General features: G+C 43.2%; 1 long non-coding RNA gene across 1 annotated transcript in view; it reads left to right on the top strand.

Annotated features, from left to right (window-relative positions):
* The first annotated feature begins 3,127 nt into the window (after positions 1 to 3,127).
* LOC309627203 overlaps positions 3,128 to 26,115 on the top strand; it is a 159,018-nt gene continuing 136,030 nt past the window's right edge. The window contains exon 1 of the long non-coding RNA XR_014243588.1: positions 3,128 to 12,879. This is a non-coding gene — a long non-coding RNA (uncharacterized lncRNA). The remainder of the gene's footprint in view (positions 12,880 to 26,115) is intronic.

Below are 26,115 nucleotides of genomic sequence, written 5' to 3'. Positions count from 1 at the left end.
CTAGTGAGCGTGTCCTTTGCATGACAGTGCTAAAATTGTTGCTGCCACCTTCTCAGACCAGTCCTATTCTAGATTCTGCCCTTTCGTGACTGTGAGTGGGTATAATATATCTGGAGGGGGTATATAATCTACCATAGCAACAGCTAATAATTACTGATTGTTACTACAGGCTGGTCACTCTGCTAAGAGCTTTATATCTATTAACTCACTTAGGGAGAGAAATACAATGATTTCTTCTTTTCTATTCGTTTCTCTTTTTTTCTCCAGAAAAGGAAACAGAGGCACAGAGAGGTTAAGAATTTGTCCAAAGTCACACAGCTATAAGTGGTGAGTCCAGGATTCAACTTTGGGCCATCTGCCTCCAGAGCCTGGGCCATTTAAATCATCTGTGCTGATGACTTGCAGGTGGGCTGGAGGGGGTATTTGGGGGGTGAAAATAAAAAGTATTCTGGTCATCTCTGAAAACAGCACCCCTCTGTCCAAGATAGTTGCATTATTTTCTGACCCCCAAGAAGGATTTCCTTACTTCCTTTTAATCCACATACTTTGCTTCTCACGCAGAACAAAGCCTTTTGCCCACCACTGACTGTGCCCCAAAATACACTGTATAGGTCTTATATCTGATATCATTTCTTCCAAGATTTTAGCAGCAGGTCAGCTATGAGGTCCAAACTTTCAGGGGTGCTAGAGTTTCTGGGATTTTGTTTGTAGGCTTGCTTTGCTGTGTGTTCCTAGATTCCCAAGTGGGAAGTGGGGTGGGAGCAGCTGTGGTCCATCCCCGAGGCTGCCCAGGTGTGAGCTCCATCACCCACAGTCCTTGCAGCTTGGCTCTGGCTGCCCCCAAACACTGCAGCCCCTGAGATTTGGAAGGAGAAGGTGACCATGTGAAGTGTGGGCTGTGACAGCTGCACTAGAGGTCCCGGGGGCCCGAGCAGGGTGGGAGGTGACCCTGGCACTGACAGCCGAGACGGTGGTATCTTCATTACCTGGTCATGACCAAGGCAGCAGCTGGTTGTCTGGAGTCTTTTCTGGAAGCTCAGCTCTGGGTCTGCTCCTCCAGCCCTGCCATCAGTTTCATAAGGACCTAATTCCCTTTCTGTGTAAACTAGGTAGAGTGTTCCATGTTATCTGCAACTTGTTGCTGATACTTTGTGAGTTTATTATTATTTTTTTAACACAATTTGTTCAGATTGAGCCCACGATAAACTAAAACCCTCAGATTTCTTTTCCCATTAATGTTCTTGGGCATCCTCCCTCTGGGTGCGTGGGAGCAACTAAACTTATCTGCATTGGGCCTAGCAACCCAGCCGGTGAGGTCCTTTGAATGCTTGTCTCTATGGGAAGCCTGCCACCGAGAACCGCACTGTTCCCACTGCCAAAACCTTGTACTGTGGCTGCAGGATGCTGTCTCCAACTGGGTTTCTGCCAAGGATTCTCTTGGCCTGTTCTCTGCTCCTGGGAAGGAACGGCCTGGGGAGCTCTTCAGTGCATCTACCTTTCTCTCTGTCTCTTGGGTGACCCCGGGGTTACTGACTCTGGCCTCCCTCCCCTCCCCTGGGGGTAGGCATCTCCATTTTTCCAGAGGCTGCCCTGCAGAGTCTTGCACATGCTTTGTGGGTGGGACCATAGGTATAGTCTGGGTACATTTTCCCTCAAGTATTCCTTTCAGGAAGGTGTCTTTTCTAATACCCAGACCTCCCAGTGGAGTGTGTGAAGTTTTACTGTTGTTGTATAGTTTTTCAAACGGCAACTTATGAGCCTTTAATAGGATATAAAATTGATTTTGAGGTCTGGACGAACATCAAATATATAGAATCGAAGTTCATTATAAACAGGAAGTAGTGTCTTGAGCATCTATTGTTAGTTGTAGGTGTGTACATATGGGTAGCAATCAGGGGTCCACGAGAGAAACAAAACCAGTAGAAGGTATGTATATCTATCTATCTGTGTATACGCATTCATATCTGTGTCTGTATATAAATACATATCTGTATATATATCTATATATTTATATCTATATAAAGAGAGAGATTGATTTTGAGGAATTGGTTTAGGTAATTGTGGGGTCTGCCTAGGCAGTTCTTTTTTTTTTTTATACATTTATTTATTTATTTTTGGCTGCGTTGGGTCTTTGTTGCTGCACGTGGGCTTCCTCTAGTTGAGGTGAGCGGGGCTACTCTTCATTGTTGTGCGCGGGCTTCTCACTGCGGTGGCTTCTCTTGTTGCGGAGCACGGGCTCTAGGCCCCCGGGCTTCAGTAGTTGTGGCTCGCGGGCTCTAGAGCGCAGGCTCAGTATTTGTGGTGCACGGGCTTAGTTGCTCCATGGCATGTAGGATCTTCCCAGACCAGGGCTCGAACCCGTATCCCCTGAACTGGCAGGCGGATTCTTAACCACTGCGCCACCAGGGAAGTCCCCTTGGCAGTTCTTAAATCCATAGGACAGGCCAGCAGGAGGAGCAGGCTGGACCTCTCAGTCACAAGCTGAAGTTTCTGTACACAGGTGGGATTTCTTCTACTTTAGGGAAGCCTCAGCTTTGCCCTTAAGGCCTTTCAGTTGATGGAACCAGACCACTCAGATTATCTATAATAATCTTCCTTATTTAAAGACAGATATCATATGATATCACTTATATGTGGAATCTAAAAAGAATGATGCAAATGAACTTATATACAAAACAGAAATAGGCCCACAGACATAGAAAAAAACCCTTACGGTTACCAAAGGGGAAAGGGGATGAGGGATGTATTAGGAGTTTGGGATTAACATATACACACGACTATATATAAAATAGATAACCAACAAGGACCTGCTGTATAGCACAGGGAACTATATTCAATATTTTGTAATAACCTATAAGGGAAAAGAATCTGAAAAAGAATATATACATACATACATATATAAAAATTAATATATAATATATATTTATTATATAATATATATTTATATAAATATATAATATATATTTATTTATATAAATATATAATTTACATATATAAAACTGAATCACTTTGCTGTACACCTGAAACTAACACAACATTGTGAATCAACTATACTTCAATTAAAAAATAAAAGGAAAAAAAGGAAAAAAATAAACTGATGACAGAGTTTAATCCCATCTCCAGGAACCCCTCACAAGGACACCTAGCTTGTGTTTGAATCCCTGGGGACTGTAGCCTGGCCAAGGTGATGCATAAAACTATCAGAATAAGTGTGTGTGTATACTGGATGGTGATTAAAAATGAATTTCTTACTGTAAAATATAATTTGAAAAACTCAGGGGAAATTAATTAGCCCTCCTGCCCTGTGTTTTGCGGGCAGATGCATTCAGACCCGTCCCCTTTCTCCAGTCACACCCTCTAGGCTTTTCAGGCCTGGGGGGTGAAGTGGGCAGGCAGGTGTTTACTTTAGTTGTGTCTGATGTTTCACCTTCCTCCAATGGCATGGGGTCAGCCATGTGGAGCAAGGGTAACTGACACTCCAGGGCACTGGCTCCCTGGACCGCGGGCAAACTCGGAACTAGGGACCGCTCACAGCCGGGATCTGGGAATGAGCCTCACTATTGTCGGAGGACAGAGGAAGAATCTGCTTCCTGTGCCTTCAGGGTGAGTCCTAAGAGCCCAAGATTCACCTCCTTGTAAGAGGAAGTGGTGGGTAGTCCCAGAGTGGAGAAACTTGCAGGCGCGCAAAACTCCCCAACGCTGATATGTCAGAAAACGTCTAAGGAGGCGATTCGAGAAGGATATGAGAGTGTTGCTTCTCCTTTATACAGTTTCTCATCCCTCCTGCAGTTTAGCTCTCCCAGGTTGTTTTATAAAGGAACAGCTGACTCATATTTCCCAAGCAGAAGATACTGGTGAGGAAGGAATATATGACATCATGGATAAACAGAGAAGTCCTTAATTTTTAATGTATATAATAGTGTTGCAGGAAGGCGGACCCCTTCTAGGGCCCAAGAATGGGCTCTTGTCTAACACTTGGAAATGAATTGTCCCAGGAGACACACCTGCTGACAAAGAAAGAAACTTTGTTGTGAAGGGGAGCCTGGGCAGAGAGCAGCAGGGTAAGAGAACCCAGGAGAACTGCTCTGGCACATGGCACAGGTTTTATGGTGATAGGGTTAGTTTCCGGGTTGTCTCTGGCCAATCATTCTGACTCAGGGTCCTTCCTGGTGGCACGTGCATCGCTCAGCCAAGATGGATTCCAGCGAGAAGGATTCTGGGAGGTTGGTAGGACATATGGACTGGCGTTTCCTTTCTCCTTTTGACCTTTCCCTAATTCTTCCGGTTGATGGTAGCTTGTTAGTTCTGCGTTCCTTACCGGGAACTCCTGTTGTAAGATAACTCATGCAAGTGGTTACTATCTTGCCTGGCCAGGGCAAGCAGTTTCGGTCAGTGGTTCCCCTAACAATAGTAGAGCATCATAAGTGGGATCTTACTTAAATTGTGTGTGTCTTCCTTAGAGAGCAATTCAGTCGTTCCACGAGTAAGCCAGGTGGCCTGCAGGGAGCTGGGCTATGAAGCTAAGATGAATGCCTACAAGGGGACAGAAGGGGACATGGAATCTCAACACAGTGAGAGTTCTGAGTGGCGAGCACACACAGTGGGGGAGGGAGGGCATGAAATGGTGAGTGCCAATGATGTGCCAGGCATTGTAGTTGGCACTGGGGATTGGGTAGCAAGCAGGACAGAGATTGAGCTGGGATCTAGGTGGGGAGATTAGCATCATAACAGATGTTAACCAGTCACCCCAATGCCAATCCCTGGCCCTGCCATGGGCACACTGCCATGAGGTCCTGCTTCAAGTTTAGTTTCAGGTTTCCTGTAGAATTCCTGTTCTGGAGGGGCCTACTGGTACCCTCCCCCCACCAGCCACTAGCCAGAATAGGATCTGACTTGAGAAAGTGACATTCCCCAAGTAACGTCACTGCGTTAGAGAAATTCCTCTCTTTGAGAGTCAATTCCCTGTGACCAACAGATTAGATGGATGAAGTTTGCGTGAACCATTCTGTTTGGTTTTAGGAGCACACGCGATAGTTTCCTTCTTTGTCCCTCCAAAGAGCTTTCTTGGCCCCTTGCATCTGAATACGTATTAGATCTTGATCCTCCATCCCCCACGCTCCCTAACTGTCCTATTTATAACTTTCAGCTGTTGGCAGGTCTGCAGTGCTGGGCCTTCTGGGAGACATACGCAGAGCAAGATGCCTGTGGGTTGTCTGGGAACACGGGTTGGGGTGATGTAGACACCCAGGCCAGTCTTTTCTTTCAGAATTTATAGGGAAGACTTGGCTTTCGAGAGCCAGGGGATTTGTGATGGAACAGTCCTGTGCCTGGAGCACAGCGAGGTGGGGTGGGGGGCACATCCCACTTAGGCCGGAACTGGCTAAAACCAGCTTTTGGACTCACAAATTAGTCAATAACTCTCTAGTAAAAATTAGAAATAGCGGTTTCAGTTACAAGTTGTCTTAGCTACAATAACTTTTTTTTTCTTTTAAACAGAAAGTGAGATGTTTGGGATAAAATTTAAATAAGGGTTTTGGGCAGAGAGTGTTTTCTGGACCAAAGATGCAAATGAAGTTGGGTCACTTTGTGGTGTGTAAATGGGTCTGGTGAGAAATGTGCCAGGAGGAGGTTAGTGGAGGTGGAGACTGATGGATGCTTGGGCTGCCTTTAGGTTGAAATCATCCATGCTAGGCCGGCCCCGATAAGTGTAAGTGTAAATAATTCCAGATTGACCTCTGATTTCTTCGCTGGGGTTCGGAAAGCTACACTTCCCCAAGGCTTTACCTGCTCATTGTCAAGGAAATAAACACCATTTGAGAACTTGCTTCCCCAAATCTGATTTTCCTCCTTCTGAGAAGCTGCTGGTGAAGTTTTTCTTTTTAACTCTCTCATCCACAATTCTATCCATCAATTCAGTTTGGATCATGAGTCTTTTTCTGTGAATGGAAAGATCCTGCTGGAACATCATCATCATAATTTCTCCAGAATTTTTTTTTTTTTAATTTTATTTTTTAAGTTGCTCTTCCTGGGATTTATGCCACTTTAGTTTTTTCACTTCACGAAGCCTCAGATTAAAAAATGTGTTTCCGGGCTTCCCTGGTGGCGCAGTGGTTGAGAATCTGCCTGCCAATGCAGGGGACACGGGTTCGAGCCCTGGTCTGGGAAGATCCCACATGCCGCGGAGCAACTAGGCCCGTGAGCCACAACTACTGAGCCTGCGCGTCTGGAGCCTGTGCTCCGCAACAAGAGAGGCCGCGAAAGTGAGAGGCCCGCGCACCGCGATGAAGGGTGGCCCCCGCTCGCCGCAACTAGAGAAAGCCCTTGCACAGAAACGAAGACCCAACACAGCCATAAATAAATAAATAAATAAAATTAAAAAAAAAAAAAAAGGATCTAGAAGTTCCTTGTGACTTTATTAAAAAAAAAAAAAATGTGTTTCCGATGCTCAGTATCTTGGCCTGAGATGGGCCTGTAGGGAGGACTTCTTCACCTAAATTTGTCTCGGGCTTTAACACGTCAAACCCGTTGTAGTCCAAGTCAGCAGAGCTCCGAAGCTCCAGGCTGGGGCAGTGGGGTGTGGAGCGTTGCTAACTTATCAGATGAGCCCTGGCACTCAGAGCAGCCCTGGCTCACGGATGGACTCAGACAAAGTGACTGAGGTCAAAATATTGTATCCCCAAAGCCATGTCGAGATGCATCTGTGTAAACTGGAAGGGGAGAAGTGGTCCATCTTTGTCTCAGATCATGTGGAGTCCCTGCTGTGAACAAAACAAGCATTAATGGCTGCCTCTTCAGTGTTCTTTGTTCATATGGCTGGTTAAGCTTTCAACCTGGAGAGTTACTTATTTGTTTGTTTGTTTTATTGAAGTATAATTGATTTACAATTTCGGTTAGTTTTAGGTGTGCAGCAAAGTGATTCAGTTATATATATATATATATTATTTTTCAGATTTTTTCCCCCTTATGGGGGGAAAATTACAAAATATTAAATATAGTTCCCTGTGCTATACAGTAGGTCCTTGTTGGTTATCTATTTTTGTTCATGTATTTCTTTCTTTTGCTGGTACATATTGACCCCAGAGGGCAGGGTCTGCGTTTTAGACCAATCCTTAGTCTCCAGGCTGGTGAGGGAGGAATAGTCAGAATTGAGAGATGGTTGTTGAATGACTGAGTGAGTGTATGATGGTTGACTTTATTGTCAACTTGACTGGGCTAAGGGATGCCCAGATAGCTGGGAAAACAGTATTTCTGGGTGTGTCTATGAGGGTTTTTCCAGAAGAGAAGCATTAGAATCAGTAGACTGAGTAAAGAAGATCATCCTCATCAGTGCCGGTTGGGCATCTTCAAGTCTGTTGAGGGCTTGAATAGAACAAAAAGGTGGAAGAAGGGCAAATCTGCTCTCTGCTGGAGCTGAAACATCAAACTTCTCCTGCCCTTAGACATTGGTAGTCTTGGTCCTTCTGCCTTTGGGCTCTGACTGGAACTTACACCATCAGCTCCCTGATTCTCAGTCCTTTGAACTTGAGCTGGATTATACCATGGGCTTTCCTGGTTCTTCAGCTTGCAGATAGGCAGATTGTGGGAGTTCTCAGCCTCTGTAATTGCACGAGCCAATCCCTATTATCTATCTATTTATCTCTCCATCTATCGATCGGTTCTGTTTCTCTGGAGAGCTCCGACTAGTAGAGAATCAATGATCTGTCCCTGGTCTGTGGAGCCAAGGTTGTTGGTATGCTGTTTATCTCAGTGGGGACTTATCCCAAACCAGGGGGGTCTTGGGTGGACCATAAGAGGATGGGCCAGGCTGCAGGGGGCAAGGAGAACAGAGATGGGTGCTGCCAGGTATGCACTAGGTGATGCCTGCCCTGACTTCTCAGGACCTCTGTTTCTTCATTTGTAAAAAGAGCTAATAGAAGATGGCTTCACCAAATGGCTGTACAGTGAGTCCTCTAAAGAACTCGCTGGCCATCCAGTTTCTTTTTATATTCCTGTAATGCAGAGGGAGAGAGGGAAATTATCCATTTGTGCCCTGCAGTGTTGTATATGAGGTGGTGGTAATCCAGGCCAGTGACAGCCAGCCCTGCCAGACCTGCCTGCCCTTTCCAGGGCAAGTGTGTAGTCATGCCCTGTCTACTCTGCTGAAATGAAACTTGTAGTTTATATAACCTACCCACCCAGATAACTAAAAAGAATAAGGCTTTCACTGTTATATAAAGGAGAAATAGCAAGAAATATTTATAAGAAAATATTTTGTATTTAATAATGAAGTAGAAGTGTTTCAGTCAATGAATTCTGGTTTTTGAGATGTAAGATAATATTCAACTGAATAATTTTGAAACTTTAACAATATTTGACCTTTTAAAATCAGGGCTAATATATTTATACACATCTGTAGGATTACCATGAACACAATTTCTTTAGATGTGCACCTATTCAGGTGTGTTTATTGGCAATCAGGATACTGTGATACAATAAGTAATAGGATTTTCCGAAATGGTGTACAACTTTTGGCATTTGTTCATAAATGAGGGAAAGAATCATTTTTTTTTTCCACAGTAGCTGCATTCCTGGAAAACTATCTGTGTAAAAAAATTTCCTTGTTTTTGTATCTAAAATGGAGTTAGGTTTCAAGCTCAGTTATTATAAGCAGATTTTTCACCTATGTGACTGTCTTTAAGTACATTAGAAAATTGTACAGGACACAGGACACAGGACAATTCTTTATTGTGCAGAACAGTCCCTGCATTGAGACATCTGGCATCCCTGTTTCCTGGCCACTGAATGCCAGTAGCCCTTGGGCCCTGCCATCATTATGACAATGAAAACCTCCCCACATTTCTAGCAAGTTCCCTATGATGAGTTTCTGCCCTGTTGGAAACATTTGCTCTGGATGGGCATGCAAAGTTTCTAGACAGGATCGATTACGGACTCAGGATCATCTAGAAAAGAAAACAGTAAAATCTTTCAGTGAGGGACAGTAGCTAAAAGGGATAAAAAGCGATAATAGGGAACGAGAGGGTATATTACAATTTTTTTGTTGTTGAAGTGTATTTCACGTACAATATTATATTAGTTTCAGGTGTACCACATAGTGATTTGGTATTTTTATACATTATAAAATGATAACCATGATAAGTCTAGTTACCATCTGTCACCATAAAAAGTTATTACAATATTATTGATCATATTCCCTATGTGGTACATTGACATCCCTGTGGTTCATTTATTTTGCAACCAGAGAGCTGTACCTCTTAATCTCTCCCACCCATTTCACCACCCCACCCAACCAGCAACCACCTGTTTGTTCTCTGTATCTCTGAGTCTATTTCTGTTTTGTTACGTTGGTTCATTTGTTTTGTTTTTTAGATTCCACAGGTCAAGTGAAATCGTAGGGTATTTGTCTTTCAAATAATGAATACTTTTCTTGATAGCACTTGTATCAATTAAAATGCTTTGGGCTGCAAGTAAAGAAAATTCACCTAGAGCCAGCTTAATCAATAAGGAAATGCACCTGCACATATGGGGGAAATTGAGAGGTACGGAATATTGCCAACTGTGAAATGGTGCCGTGAGTATATTTTCTGGAGCCAGACTAGCTGGGTTTGTATTCTAGACTCACAATTTATTAGCTAGTTGTATTGTCTTTGGCAAGTGACCTAACTTTTCTCTGTCTCAGTTCTATCATCTGTAAAATGGGGTAGATTGTACCCACCTCATAGGATTAAATGAGTTAATATAGGTAAAAGTGCAGAACAGGGCTTGGTACTTAGTGTTAGCTGTTATTATTGTCATTAGCATCACAAAAACAATTTGGCTATTTAGACTCACCTTGATTTTCCTATGGTAAGACCCTGAGCAGAGAATCCAACCACACTGTAACCAGACTATAGAAACCAAGAGATAATGCAAGTGTTGTTTTAAACTGTAAGTTTGTGGTATTTTGTTACACAGCAATAGAAAACTAATGCAGCTGGCTTCCTCCTAAGGCTGTTTTCTCCGGTGTTTGTAAGAGGGCTACCAGGAGTAATTGGTGCCAAATACACCTCCAGTGGGAGAAAAAGGGACCACTTCATTATCTGGTTTTCCTTAAGGACAAAGAAAACATCTCCAAAAGTCCCCAGAAAATTTTCTCTCATATCTCATTAATTGATGGAATTGGGTCAATGTACTTGCTTCTTAATGAATTGATGACGGCGGGACTGGTATTACCACAGTTTGTTACACAATGCCAAGTTTTAAAATGAGACAATTAAAAATACACTTAAATGGAAAAAAATTGGCAGTGAAGAGATAAGATAAAATATTATCAAATACTTAAATCTTTTTTGTACATTCCATATTTCCATCTGTGGCCCACTTTCCAAGCATATACACTGAAATCTGGATCCTTGGATTGAATAGAATTTAAGATGTTTAGGGAAGCCCGATCACTGATTGCCTTTGGGAGATGAAAGAAGGCGGGGTGGGGGTGGGCATCCAGGTTCTGGCCTCAGTCTTGTGTATATTGAGTTCTGAGGCACCTATGGGATCTCCAATGTTCAGTGGGCAGTTTGGAAATAGGAATCGTGAGCTTAGCAGTGAATGTCAGTGATGGACTTGGGGGTCCCTTTGGGACTCTCTTCTAGGTGATATTCTCTTTTTCTGTAGAGCTACCAGCAGTTAAGTGTCTGGCTCAATGTCTTTGTGGCCCTTGGGTAAGAGTATGTCCTTCATTTGTAAGGTTGCATGATAGCAGATTTAAAACATCTATCAGAAGTTATATGTTTACCCAGGATAAAGCCATGCAATAATTCTACAACAGCTAACATTTTCATCTACTTCATACTTGCTCTGATTTTTTTATGAACCAGCATTTTATGTCTCATGAAGAGCAGGTTTTATTTCTAATAGAATAGGACAAAAGTAGGTGTGACTTGCAGACGATTCATGAGGTTGGTGTGAATTGTGTATCTGTCAGAGAGCTGGCAAGGGGCAGATGGCACAAGCCAAAAGGTTATTTGGAAAGCTTTAGTGGAAGGACTATTTAAATGTGAGCAGTGATAAGGGGAACCCACTGGGGAAGGTGAAGCACCCTGGCGCTAGCAGCAGCCGGGAGCTGTCACCACCCAGAGGGCACAGTTACTGGAACTAGAGTTGTAGCTATAGGAGATAACGCAGCCACTACCAACCTGCGGCCCAGCAGGGAGGGTGCTGGGGAGTAAATGCCCTGACCTCTTTTTTTGACCTCTAATCTTCGGAAGGCATCCATCAGAGTGATGCAGTGGGGAAGTGGATCTGGAGGTGCTAATGGGGATTATCCAGCATAGGTTATGTAAAACACACTGTGTGTAATCTCCTTTTAGATTTTGTTTTGACACAGAAAGACATTTATGGTGTGTCCATCCATCCATCCATCCATCCATCCTTATATCTATCTATTCTGTTTATCTACCTATCTATTTTTTTAAAATAGCAGCTTTATTGAGATATAATTCACATAAAATTACTATGAAATGATCCTTTTGTACCATAAACTTTTCCCTTTTAAAGTGTACAATCCAGTGATTTTTACTATATTTACAGTCTTTATTGATTTTTTAAATGCACATAAGGAAGGTTTTAAAAGTCCTGCTATTTGCCCCAAAGTGTGCAGGCAGTTTGGAGAAACGAATAAACTGAGAGATATAGCACCAAAACGGTGGTCTTCAAGGATTCTGAGCTGAAAGACTGGTTTTCACATTTCCAGTCCTTGGTGGACAGATATGTGGTCACAGTGCACAAGACTTGTTGTAGCCTGGGCCATGTGCACCTCCGCGCGTGAGCCCAGTGACGCCCAAACCGGTCTACACGCTGATCGACCAGCCAGATCCCTTGATCTCATGCTTGGATATCATGGCGAGTTCAAATTGCTACACAAGTTCCTAAGTGGTCATTCTCAATTTGTGGACCAGTAAGAACAGGTCTCAGACGGGCACTGGTCTGTGAATCACATTTTAAGTAACACTACACTAGAGGAAACTTCTAGAAAATTAGCACCCTTATAGTTTTCTTCCTGGTTCTCTTTTTTTTTATACACAGATTCTTTTCTCCTAGGTCTTAGTCACCTCCTGGGCTCAGCCGTGGCCTCTGAGCTTCCCCACAAAGCCACGTTGCCATCGGGAGGCAAGTCTCAAATGCTGCTGACAGGCGGTTTAGAACTGGAGCTGGCGCTCAGCCATGATCTCACGCCCTGCACAACCACACGTGATCTCAGCTCCAGTTTCCTGATCTCTGTGGATACTCCTGGATGCTCAGACACTCAGCCGTTTGGGGACCAGGGGAAGAAGCAGAGCTGGGAGCTTCCAGGCCCTCAGGCAATATTTAAAGAGAGGTCAGTGGCTAGGTGCGGATAGTTACCCGATGCAAAACTGTAATAATAGCTGAGTACTGGGAAACCTTTATTGAGATGTAGCAGTCAAACCACACAGTTGTTAAGCAACCATAACGATGTCTTAAATAATCAGTTCAGCTGGTCTCTATTTAACATAATAGCTGCCTATTAAACATAAATTAAATACAGAGTTAAATGTCTCCAGGACACAAAAACCCCAAAACGACTGCCAAACCTAGGATGGAGCCTCTGGCTGGAATGAGCTAGGAGAGCGGCCGCCACGTCTGGGTGTGCTCTGGTCTGGATAGAGCAGGAGTCCCGTCGCACTGCCCAGCTGTCTGTGCTAGAAGAAGAAGAAGATTTCCCAGGGTTGGGGTGGGGTGGAGGACTGGCTTTGCAGTACACTTCAGTCCTGATTATGTTTCATAAGTCTTTTACTTTCATAGACATTCCCAAATATGCCAGAAATATAGAAGTGCCTCCAAGAAGTCTTGTGAGGCCTCTGTGGCCTCGAAAATGCCAGAATGATTGTAAGTTCTGCCCCTTCTCCCCACTCCTACTCCTCTGCCATAGACAGGTCTTTATCCTGTGCTTGGACCACAGTAAGAGATTTCCAGCCCTCAACCTCCTTCCAAACCATTCTCTACCCTGCCATTATTCACCCTCCCTCCCTCCCTTTTTCCCTCCCTCCTTCCCTTCCTTCCCTCCTTCCTTCCTTCCCTCCTTTCTTCCTTCCTTCCCACCTCCCTCTCTTCTGGAAATACTTACTTTGCACCTACTATGTGCTAAACACACTGGTAGCAATACAGTAGCAGCAAAAACAGACCCCTGGGGCTTCTATTTTGGTGGGAGAGGCAGCCATTGATCAGCGTGCTGTTTCTAAGACACAATCTGACCTCAGACTCTTTGGATCTTCTCTCCCCTGATCTCTAAGTCTCCAGGAATAAAGACCCTGTTTATTTCCATGCTCATTTCCTGCATCTTCTACCTTCCTCCCTGCAGGCCAGCCACTAAGTACACCCATTTAGTTATGTTGCTTAGGGCTCCTTCTGGGGACCACCTGCATAGAATTTACCTAGGATTATATTGATAGCTTAGAATGCATATTCCCAGGATCCTCCCCAGATCTACAGAACTGGAATTGTTTTGTTGGTTGGGCTGGAGAATCAGTCTTTAATTCTCTTTAAAATTTATTTATTTGTTTTTAAAATTTTTATGGAATATAGTTGATATACAATGTTGTGTTAGTTTCTGCTGTACAGCAAAGTGAATCAGTTATACATATACATATATCAACTCTTTTTTTAGCTTCTTTCCCCATATAGGTCATTACAGAGTATTGAGTAGAGTTCCCTGTGCTATACAGTAGGTCTTTATTAGTTATCTATTTTATATATAGTAGTGTGTATATGTCATTCCCAATATCCCAATTTATCCCTCCCCCACTTACCCTCTGGTAACCATAAGTTTGTTTTCTACATCTGTGACTCTATTTCTGTTTTGTAGATAAGTTCATTGGTACCCTTTTTTTAGATTCCGCATATAATGGATTGAAGACCATTAATGTTTTATCAGGCTCCCCAGGCAACTTTGCTGCATGCCAAGACCAGTAAGTCACCACTGGTCAGCCTTTCCCCAGTTTTTGCTGCATCCAGGCCTTTGCTGCCAGCCTCCCTTGTCCTGTAGATCTGTCCCTCAATCCTGTAGATCTGCCCGGGGACTCCCATCTGTCAAGGCTCAACTCAGTGTCTCAACCTCTATGTCTTTTTCTGACCCTCCCCCATAGCTGAGTTGTTGGCTCCCTCCTAGGGTCCCGCCTCTCTTTGCCAATGCACATACCCACAGAGATGGCTGGCAAAGGCCTAATCAGTTCAGAGCTCTGTTGATATAGCTGTGCCCTCTGGAACAGAGTCCCCGCAGGCCAGCTCCTCTGCATAGCTCAGTCCCTGGATGGCTCACTGCTAGCTGGCCCCAGCTCCCAGTGGAGGAATGCAAGAACTGCAGTGTATAGTGATCAAGAGAAAAGGTTCAAGTCCTGGCCCCTTCACTCTCTGGCTCTGTAGCATCGTGCACGTAACCTCTCGGAACCTGTTTGCCCAAGTATAAATGGGGATGTCGACTGAAAAAAATGACAACCTAAAAGTTGAGTTACGTTTTATTTGGTGGACAGAACTGAGGACTTAAGCCCAGGGCACAGCATCTCAGATAGCTCTGAGAGACTGCTCCGAAGAGGTAAGGGGGGGAAGCAGGACATATAGGAGTTCTTGCAACAAAGACCAGGTAGTTGGAACATCAAAGGATTCTAATTAAAGAAAACCAGACATCTCAAGTTAAAGAATTTAGCGCTTTTCTATGTATGGGAAGATGCAAGAGTCTGGGCTCAGTGAAATCATTCCTTCGATAGCACCGGAGCTGTCTGGGGCCAGTATCCTGTGCTTTCTCATCCTGAGTCTCCTCAGGGTGCACTGCTGGGGTGGTGGTGGCTGCAGCGGCTGATAGCTTGGTGGCAGGATTTCTGTTTCCATCCCGAGTTCCCTCAGGGCTCACCACTGCGGGCTGCTGTAGTGGCTGATGGCTGCAATATCCTTGGTTCACTCATATGGCAGGCAGCATTCTTAGTCCACAGGGATAATCCGCCTGACTTGTGGGGTTGTCTCGAGGAATGAAGAATAAAAGCATGTAATAATTCTCCAGACCAATGGTTTCACACTTGAATGTGCCCAGGAACCAGCTGGCTGCCTTGTTGAAATGCAGGTTCTGATTCAGCAGGTCTGGGTGGCGCCTGTGGTCCTGCATCTCTAGCCAGTTCCTAGGTCATCCAGTGGTGCTGCTCCGGGACCCCACTTTGAGTAGCAGTGGCTCCAAAGGTTGGTTATGAGTAGTGTTATTGACATTAAAACCAGCGTGCATATGAAAAATCCCAGGGAAGCTTTTCATTAAAGCACAAGGAACTTCAGTTTAGAAAGGGAAACCCTAGGGGTGTCTGCTACCAGTCAGTGTAGAGGCCAGAAAGTGGCTCCCACAACCTGTCAGTTATGCACCCCCAGATGTGATACAGTCTTGTTCTCCCCTCTACCCCGGCGGAAGTGGATGGACGGCTGTGAACACCGGGACGGGCACTGGCTTTTCCCTGGGCGGTGGTGTAGGGGTACAGGGCGCAGAGCCTGACCTTGCCCCGCCTCTGCCAGGAGCGCGCATGCGCAGAAACTTTGTATTTAATGCGTCTAAGTGCTATGGGAGATATATTTGGGGCGCTTTGCATCACTTACATCTTCATTTTCTTACTGCCACTCTTCATCCTACCCCCCCTCACACCACAGAAACAGCTCTTGCTAAGAACATTAATTACCTTCTGTCACTGCAAATACCAGATATTTCTCTGTCCTCTTTCTTGACCTCTCATCAGTGTTGAACAATGACGATCACTCCCTCCTTCTTGAAGCACTCTCTTTCTCTGACTGTCCTGAGTGCCACTCTCCTGATTTCGCAGGATTGCAGGATTGCCTTTTGCTATTGGCGTTAAATGTCGGAACTCCTTAAGAACTGAGTCCTAGGCTCTCTCTCCTCTCCTTCTGTCTTTATCCTGGGGAAGTCTCATTCACCCCAATTGTAAGTCTTAAGTCGGTAAGTCATGTAAGTCTGGTACCACTTAGGTGAGAATGGCACAGTCATTTATTTGTATGTCAACTCCACAGAACTTCTGAGCAATTGCCAACCCCCTCTTAGAGCTCTCAAAGGCACCTCAAGATCAGAACGTCCAAAACCACACTTGTGATCTCTCTTGCTTCAATCTGTCAATTTCCAGGTTTCCCAAATCAGTGACTGACCCCAGTTTATAGGGGGAACACCTAAATATCATCCTCAACACTCCCCTTTCTCTCACTGCCCACATTTTATGCATGCACAAGTCTTTGTGATTTGACGTCTTAGAGTTTCTCTCAAAATCTGTCCACTTTGCTTAATCCCCATCACCACCACATCTGTAGAGCTGTGATTGTTATTTTGGTTTTGAGCATCACCTGTCTTTTCCTCTACTGGAGGAGACTGGGAAAGCCAAGTATCCCACAAAGTCGAGGACAAGCAATGGATTTCATCTCTTTTCTCTAAGGGTAGTTTCATTCAATATGGTGGGAAACAATTCTTGTGGGATGGCTTGGACCACTGATGCAGGATGGCTTGGACCAAATTAGTCCAGGCTTGGTTTTCTTCTGTGAGGTGGGATTGGAGTTCATCTCTTTCCGCCTACCAGAAAACTCTTCCTAAGGGTGTAGGCACTGCTGTTTCACGTGGATGACCTGACTGATAAGGATAGGAGCGAGAAATTGTATCAGTGTCTGTGGTACAATCAATTTTGCTTTCCACATTTTAAGAGTGAATTCATTTGCTCTTCATAATAGTCTGGACACATGTTTTCTTTGTTCATCCATTTACTCATTTGTCTGGGAGGATCTGTTTTGGGGAGTAATTTTTGCTTTATTGAGGAGACAGTGTAATCCATAATGAGAAATTTTCCATCTTCATGCTTCTGTTGAGGACTGTGTGAGTGTAAGAAGCGTGGTGATGAAGAATGGCAGAGCCTGTCCTGGTCCTCGACTTTGCCCCTTGCCTGAAGGGCTCCCTGGGAGCAGGTGTCATAGCCCCCAACTCAACTTTGTGAGCTGAAACCTTGGTTTTTAGATTTGTTTGTTTGTTTGTTTATTTATAGAATTTTGTTATAAATCTAGATCCAAAGCACAAGTTTTAATCCTTAGTTTTCTTTTATTTAGCTGGAAGTCAATGTACAGTCTTTGCATTCAGACTACTTGGTTTCAGATTCTAGGTAAGCCTCTTACTTACTAGCTGTGCATTCTGGGGCACATGACTTACCGTTTCTTTGCTGTGGTCTCCTCAGGTGTAAATTGGGGATCATAATAATACCTCACCATTAGTGTAGTGAGGATTAAACAGGATGGTGTGTGCTGTAGAGCACTTAGCCCAAGACCTTACTTTTGGTGGCTATCTTTTTCTTTTCTTTTTTTTTTGACATCACTATCTTTGTTTTTTTCCAGTTTGTTCTTTCTCATCATCTTTTCTTGTCAAACTGTTTCTATCTATGCCTCAAACATGGGCTTTCCTGAAGGTTCTATCCTTAATCTGTTTTTTTTTTTCTTACTCAACACATATTTTGGAGGGTGATTTAATTTAATCTTGTGGTGTCAACTCTCCTTTCTTTGGCTATGACCCCAAGATCTGGGCCCCCAGCCCAGCCCCTTTACTGCAAAGCTCAGACCACATTGCTAGAGACCTGCTCGGTGTTTCCATGTGGATATCTCTTGGGCACTTTTGAGTCTGAGCCCACCTTTCTGTCTCACCTCCTCTCCTTGACAACAGCAACTCAGTCTTCTCTTCCCCCCTTGGTGTCTAGATTCTAGCTCCTTAACATCCTGGACATTGCCTTTGAACATGTGTCAGGCTCTCTTAATAATAATGATAATATTACTATATGACTTCAATAACTTTTAAAAAAGTAAATCAGATAATAAAACTCTTATTCTTAAAACATGGTAATGCCTTTTAAATGCAAAAATGACTATTTCCTTTTGTCCAACTTGGCTACAAGTTAGAAGTTCCCAAGACCCCCTCCTCAGGTTCTATAAGTTGTTCACAGAACTCAGGAAAGCAGTTTACTTACTAGATTCCCAGTTTATTATGAAAGGATACAACTCAGGAACAGCTAGATGGAAGAGATGAACAGGGCAAGGTATAGGGAAAGAGTACAGGCTTCCATGCCCTCTCCAGGTGTACCACTCTCTCAGCACCTCCATGTGTTCAGCAGTCTAGACTCCAAAATCCTTAGGTTAGGGTTTAAAAAAAATTTTTTTTTTGATTTTTATTTTTTATAGAGGCTTTATTATGTAGGCATGATTGATTGAATCATTGGCCATTAGTGATTAACTCAACCTCCAGCCCCTCTCCTCTCCTAGGAGGTCAGGGGTGGGGCTGAAAGTTCTAACCCTCTAATCTTGTGGTTGGTTCCCCTGGCAACCAGGCCCCATCCCAGGGGTCACCCCATTAGCATGAACTCAGGTGTGGTTGAGAGGGGCTTATTATGAGTAACAAAAGACGCCTCTCTTTCCCCTATCACTCAGAAATTCTAAGGGTTTTAGGAGCTCTGTCCAGGAATTGGGGATGAAAGCCAAATATATAATATGCACCATATCACGGTATCACATCTTTTCTTTACATGTAAAATGAAACAAAACTCTTCACTGTGGCCAACTGTGTGGTCTTTATTCTATCGTCTTCCATTGTCTGAGTGTTGATAGACTCTACCGTTGATCCAGCCCAAGTGAAATAAGCACGATTTGGAGAAATGACTCTTTTCTCCAAAGAATAATGCTTTTCTGCCAAAAGCAGAGCTTCGAAATTGCTCACAACTTAGTACAGGACAAGAAATTACTGGCAATCAGAAATCAAGGTTAATTTTGAAAATGGACAGAAGAGGAGATAAATAGAATCATGAATAATGCCAGCATATCTCATAGCTTGTTGTTTACACATCTGAAGAGTGAGGGGGATTCCCACAATTTCAGCTAATTGTCCTAATCCCTGACCTGAGAGTTAGCAGGGTCTGAATTTCATCTTGGCTTTCCCTTGAACAAGTCACTTTTTTTCTCCGAACCTCAGTTTATCCCCCTTTATAATGAGGGGGTTGGACTAGATCACTGGTGCTTCTAGGGAACATTCTGAAAATTTGTGGGAACATTTCCGATTGTCACAAGGATGGGGCTGGGTTCCACTGGCATTTGGTGGGGGGAGACCAGAGAGTGATGGTATCCTGCACTGCACAAGGCATCCTGAGTCATGTCCCACCAACTTTTCTCTTCTTCACCTAGGTAAAAAACTTGTTTGTAATCACCTGGGCCTTGAACTCAACTCTGTTTTACATATACACTCAAGCTATTGTTTCATGGTTATGCTGAATTTTCTAGAAAGGCAAGTAACATGTAAATGGAAGAAATCATGTACCTTCTCTTGTTTGTAGCTCTGCAAAGAGTTGTTCACCATTATGAAAAATCATGCCACTGATGACAGCATCATTCCTAGTGTCTGAGGTGCCAATACTGCTCTAACTCTGCACTTGTAGGCAATGAGTTCTTGGTGATTCTATACCGATTGTTAATGTATTTATTTAGCTCTTATTTCAAAATGTCAGCTAGAAAGAATAAACGTGGATAATATATCAAAGCTAGATATAAGCTTCTGATTTATTCATTATGTCTTCTATCTGTTCACAAATACTTGAATGTTGAAATTCATCTTATTTTCTTATAAATTGCTTTATTTCTCATTGTTTATGGTATAGGGCATTATATTTATTTTTAAAGTTAAGTACTTAGGTAGGCTATACATCTGTAATTCCGTTAAGACTAGCAAAGGGGATATTGCAAAATATGTGCTATAAAAATAGGATCTTGGGTTTAATAGGATTAGGACTCTTTGGACTGGGTACTTTTCAGTTCTAATAATTTAGGAAAATGAAATGGCATCAAATAAAACAAAAAGGTCAGCCAGAACTCCTAACAAAAAGAATGAACAGCACAGTAACCGAAGAGATTGAATATGCCCTTCATAGGGGCAAGTCTCCCCCACCTGCCCCATTCAAACAAATGCCAATTATATAACCCTCTATGTCTTCATCTCCACTGGGAGTTGAGTTCACCCTCATAATCTTCCCTGGCAACTGTTGCTAGGAAGATGCTGCCTCTCGAGCTGACCTTCCAAAGATTTGAGATCACAGCTGGTTGTTTCCCAGCTGCTGATGAGGAGATCAGATTTGCCCAGCCAGAGTGATGGAGAAACATGCAAACAGCACAAATAGCAACAACACATATAGGATGCCAGGGACAATATATAAGACTTGGTGATCAGGAGATGTTTGATTATTGCTTTCCATTCCTGGAGGTTTGGGAGGAATAAAAAAGACCATTACTAATCTCTGCATTGCATTTTCTTGTTATAGCAGTGATGGAGACACTGCCAGGGAACTTACTATTTTGACCCCTTTCATTAAACCTGTTGGCAGAGCTCATGGCTTTCAGGCAGGCAGTGTCCACGTTTCACTGCTTCAGCTTTGGCTGTTCTGTTCTTTTGATATTGCTGAATAGTGATAATGATTATGATAATGATAATGATAGCTACCATTCGTTGATACTTGCTTTGTTCCTGGCATCGTCCTAAGTGCTTTTCATGAATTGCCTCGTTTAATCCCCACGGCAACCCTATGAGGGAGATATCACAAACTCCCCTATTGTACTAATGAAGAAACTGAGCAGAGAGAGATTAAATCTCTTGTCTAGTCCCACTTAGCCAGTGTGCACCAGAGTAGGATTTGATCTTGAGTCTGAGTGGCCCCTAAGCCCTCCACTCGTACCTCCTTTGTGTGCTATGTTTTATCCACTGATTTTGATCATTTGCTTTTGTCCTGGCAGTGGCAGTGCATGCAGTAAGATCCATCCATCCATCCATTCTTCACCACATGTGACCCAAACATGTGCTTGCTGCCAAGCTCACTGGGAACTTGGGTGAGTGAGACCCATGCCCTTTCCCAGGGAGCTGAGGGTCCAGTTCTGTGCAGAATTGAGCTTTCACTCTTTGAACCTGTTGGGTCTATGAAGGTGGGGCTATGGGGTGTGGGGAGTACCTGGGTGCACTCCACAGACTGTGGCGAGATGTTTGGCCACACAGGTGCTCCTGAGACACTGGCTGATTTTTTTATCTTCCATCCTCAACTAGGGCTCCCATCCTAGGATGCTGACAGGCTTAAGGAAAGGGGCCAAAATAGCAATTTTTTTTTTTTTCCTCCCAAACCTCCAGGAATGGAAGGCAATAATCAAACCTCTCCTGATCACCATGTCTTGTATATCGTCCCTGGCATCCTATGTCAAGGGGCAGAACAAAAGTCACGCTGACAAAAGTCAGCAGCCAACACTGGGGTCAAGCATTGCACTGCGTCTCATTTAATCTGCAGAACGATGTGGACTTGGCAGAATAGGCTCAGGAGGAAGATCACTGTTCCAAAGGGTCAGACTGTCAGGAGCACCTACCTCTGCAGTACCTGCTGTCCCCTCTTTACACTCTGCTTGGGTTCAGCTAGGCCTTCAACCCAGGCTGCCGATTCTTCTTTCCTTCCTTGCTTCCTTCCTTCCTTCCTTCCTTCCTTCCTACCTTCCTTCCTCCCTCCCTCCCTCCCTCCCTTCCTCCCTCCCTTCCTCCCTCCCTTCCTTCCTTCTTCCTTCCCCCTCTCTCTCTCTCTTTCTTTCTTGTTAATTGAGATAGAATTCATATACCATAAAATTGCCCTTTTAATGTCTACAATTCATTGGTTTTAGTATATTCCCAAGACAGTGTAAACATCATTACCATCTAATTCCAGAATATTTTCCTCACCCCATAAAGTAACCTCATCCCCATTAGCAGTCACTCTCCATTCCCACACCTCCAGCTCCTGCCAACCACAAATTCTTCTGTTCCTATTGGTTTTTCTACTCTCGACATTCCATATAAATGAATTACACAGGATGTGACCTTTTGTGTCTGACATCTTTCAGTTAGAATTTTTTTTTTTAAGTTTTTAACATTAATTTATTTATTTTTGGCTGTGTTGGGTCTTCGTTTCTGTGCGAGGGCTTCCTCTAGTTGTGGCAAGCGGGGGCCACTCTTCATCGTGGTGCGCGGGCCTCTCACTGTCACGGCCTCTCTTGTTGCAGAGCACAGGCTCCAGACGTGCAGGCTCAGTAGTTGTGGCTCACGGGCCTAGTTGCTCCACGGCATGTGGGATCTTCCCAGACCAGGGCTCGAACCCGTGTCCCCTGCATTAGCAGGCAGATTCTCAACCACTGCGCCACCAGGGAAACCCCCGTTAGAAAATTTTTAAGGTTCATCCTGTTGTATCATGTATCAGTACTTCATTCTCTTTTCATTGCCAAATAATATTCCTTCAGATGGAGATATATATATATGTGTATATATATATATATATATATATATATATATACACACCACATTTTGTTTATCTGTTCATCAGTTGATGGACATTTGGGTTGTTTTCTCTTTTTGGCTATTGTGAAGAATGCTGCCATGAACATTTGTGAACAAATTCTTGTGTGAACATATGGTTTCAATTCTCTTGGTTATATACCTAAGAATGGGATTGCTGTGTCATATGGTAACTCTATGTTTAAGTTTTTGAGGTACTGCCAAACTTTTTTCCAAAGTGGCCATGCCATTTTATATTCCCAACAGCAGTGAATGAGGGTTCCAAAGTTCCCACATTCTCTTTAATACTTGTTATTGCCCATCTTTTTGATTATTGCCATCCTAACGGGTATGAAGTGGTATCTCATTGTGGTTTTGTTTTCCATTTACCTAATGGCTAGTGATGTTGAGCATCTTTTCATGTGATCACTTAGGCTGCTGCCTCTGCCTTCCACTTGTTTCTGTTCAGGAGGCTTTGGGTCTAATAGAAGAGAAGTCGAAAACTCAGGTGGTTGTGGTAGAACCTCTGCCTGCAGACAGGAAACTACTTGATTAGACTAACCAGAGGGCAACGAGTCATGTGCTGGGAGATGCCTTTCTAGGTCTTCACTGAAGGTGCCCATGGGACAGCTCCAGTGACTTCAGGCTTCCCTTTGCCCACAGGCCCAGCGCTAGAGGGTAATGCTCCGTCAACTTCCCCATCGGGGTCTCTGTCTCCACTTATACCCACACTGGACCCAGAGAAGGGCCAAAAGCCTGGCTGGCTCTTTGGATTGAGCGGGGCTGAGCTGCCCATCCCTGTGGCCCAGGCAGTGGTGCTTGTGTTTCTTTCTCTCTTTTTTCCTTTGTATGGACATTAATAACTTCAAAAATTTTTTATTTTAAAATTTATATATAGTACAATTCACTTTTTTGGTGTATCGCTGTATGAATTTTAAACAATACCACAGTGAAGATCAAGAATGGTTCTATCAACACCCCAAAATATCCTTCATGCTGCCCCTTTGTAGCCGGTGCCTGCTCCCTACACCCAGCACCTGGCAACCATTTCTCTGTCCCTATAATTTTGCCTTTTCCACAGTATAATATAAATGGTGTTCTACAATATGTAAACTTTTGGATCTATTTTTACTTAGAAAATACATTTGAAATTCATCCATGTTGTTGTATTTTTCAAGAGTTCCATTCCTTTTTATTGCTGAGAAGTAGTTTATTGTAAGGATGTACCACACTTTGCTGGTCCATTCTCCAGGGAAAGGACATTTGGGTTGTTTCTAGTTTTGGGTGAGTACAAATAAAGCTGCTATAAACATTCAGGTATAGGTTTTTCTGTGAACATAGGTTTTTACTTCACTTGGGTAAATATCTGGGAGCAAGATTGTTGGGTCATATGGTAAATATGTTTAAATTTATAAGAAACCTTTCCAAAATGACTGTACCATTTTGCATTCCCACCAACAGTGTATGAGAATTCCGGTGGCTTCTTTTACTTCCCAATACTTGGTATTGTCAGTTTTAAATTTAAAAAAATTTAATTTAAGCCATCCTAATAGGTAAGAGATGGTATCTGTGGTTTTAATTTGCATTTCCCTAATGGCTAATGATGTTGGCTATCTTTTCATATGCTTATTTGCTATCCGTAAGTCTTCTTCAGTGAAGTGTCGGTTTAAATTTTTTGCTCATTAAAAAAGTCACACTGTTTATTTTCTTATTATCGAGTTTTGAGAGTGTTAAAAAATATATATATATTCTGGATAGGAGTCAGATATGTGATCTGCAAATATTTTCTCTCAGTCTGTGGCTTTGGAGTGACATGTGTTATTTCCACTTGAGACCCATTGGCTAGAATTAGTCATGTGGTCCCATGCAATCCCCAGGGGGCCAAGAAATGCAGTTCTACCCAGTGGCTGGAAAGACAGAGAGCTGGAGATATCTGGTGAAAGCAGGGATGACCATTCCACACACTGCTCTTACTGTTTCAGAGTCTGCTTAACAATAGTTCATGAACATTCTTCCATGTTAGCCAGCATTCCTTTATAGTATAGGGGCCAGCAAATGCAGACAATGGCCAGTTTTGGTCTGTTTATCTTCAGCCTGAAAACTAAGTGTGCTTGTTACAGATGAATATTTGAAATCAATTTGATGATAAGGAAAACTGTCTTTGAACCCCAATTCAGCAAATGTTATTATTCCAAAAAGAATTAGATTATTCTCACTCATTGGCCTGTATTACCAAAAAAAAAAATCCAATCAATCATTAATTCATTTTGAATTTGTCAATAAAAAATTTGTTTTCTCTCATTATTATGAGTACTATGCAATATCCTTGATTTTTGCCTCTTGGCCCACAAAGCCTAAAATATTTACCCTCTGGCACTTGATAGAAAATGTTTGCTGAATCTTATTAGAATGGTTTTTCAGAGCTGCATAGCATTCCATAATGTTCTATATACGTGCCTATTGTAACATTCATACATTCATATTGTTCAACTGCATTGTTTCTAGATTTTTCCTAGTTAAACAATGCAGCAATATGGATCCTTGTATACATGTCACAAAGATAAGCACTGACTATTTCCTTAGAATAGATTCTTAGAAGTAGAACTGCTGAGTGAAAGCATGGGTACATTTTGCAGGGTTTGACTCAACATTTGTAAGTAATCTGCCAGAAAGCTACCATTTCACATTCCCTCATCCAGTGGAAATATGTGCTTATTTACTTGACTGTCCTTTTTCCAAGACTGTTCGTTTAACTCTATAACATCAGTAGTGATTTGATTGGGGATAAAATGGTTCCTTATTGTCATTTTAATTTGCTTTTTAAAAATTATGGATGAAGCAACACATACTTTTGTATGTTTTTAAGCCATTTGCACCTCTTCTTCTGTAATTGGCTTCTTCAAGTCCTTTATCTAGTGTTCTGTGGGATAAGTTTTAATTCTTTTCTCAGCACCCGGCAGTGCCCTGGACAAGTAGCTGAAAAGTTATTTGCAAGGCTGAATTAAACCCCGTGCAGCCATTCTTCAGGGGACCATCCAGCTACATTCTCAGACTCAAGGCAGATTGAGTCACTTTCCTCCGCTGTGTTAATCTGTACTGCGATTTTAAAAGAGACTCTCCTCTTCAGTCGGTGGATAGATATCTCCTGCTTTGCAGGAAGACACAGTCCCATTGGCCTCATCGGCCAAGGCTTGGGATTCAAGGTCCGAACATACAGCTAAGAACGTTCGTACTTACAGATGTGTTGCAAAAAAGTCTTCTGGTTCGGGATTCATGAGAATTTCTTGGCTCCCAACCAGACCCAACTTCTGACAGTGGCAGATGCGTGGTGGAATGTGGGGAGGATTCGGAGAGCACCACGTGGCTATGAGAAGCTTAGGGTATCTTCCCATGTGTTAGAAATGCAATCAAACCAATGTTTTCAGAAGTGGTGAGCTACAGATGGGGGGTTAGGGCAGGTGTCCCCTTGCGTCGCTGAGGATCCTGCAGTTCTCTCAGGAGTCAGAGATCATTAGTGGGGTGAAGGAGAAAGCCAAGTGTCTAGAGCTAGCCTGGCCCAGCCGTAGCCAGACCACGCTGTTAGTGGGAAAGCCAGGATCACTGAAGCATCTCCTTTGCAGGCTCCGATCCTTGGGAGACCCCAGATTCATTCCCTTTGATGCTCATGGTGTTTAAGGCCATGCGTGGGTAGAAGAAGACTTTTTCTAACCTTGACACCACTGATTTCTGGACTTCAGTTTAAAAAATTT

The sequence above is a fragment of the Balaenoptera borealis genome (assembly GCF_965194805.1).
Source record: "Balaenoptera borealis genome assembly, chromosome: 3".
NCBI lineage: Eukaryota > Metazoa > Chordata > Mammalia > Artiodactyla > Balaenopteridae > Balaenoptera > Balaenoptera borealis.
This window is presented reverse-complemented; position numbering and strand designations above follow the sequence as displayed.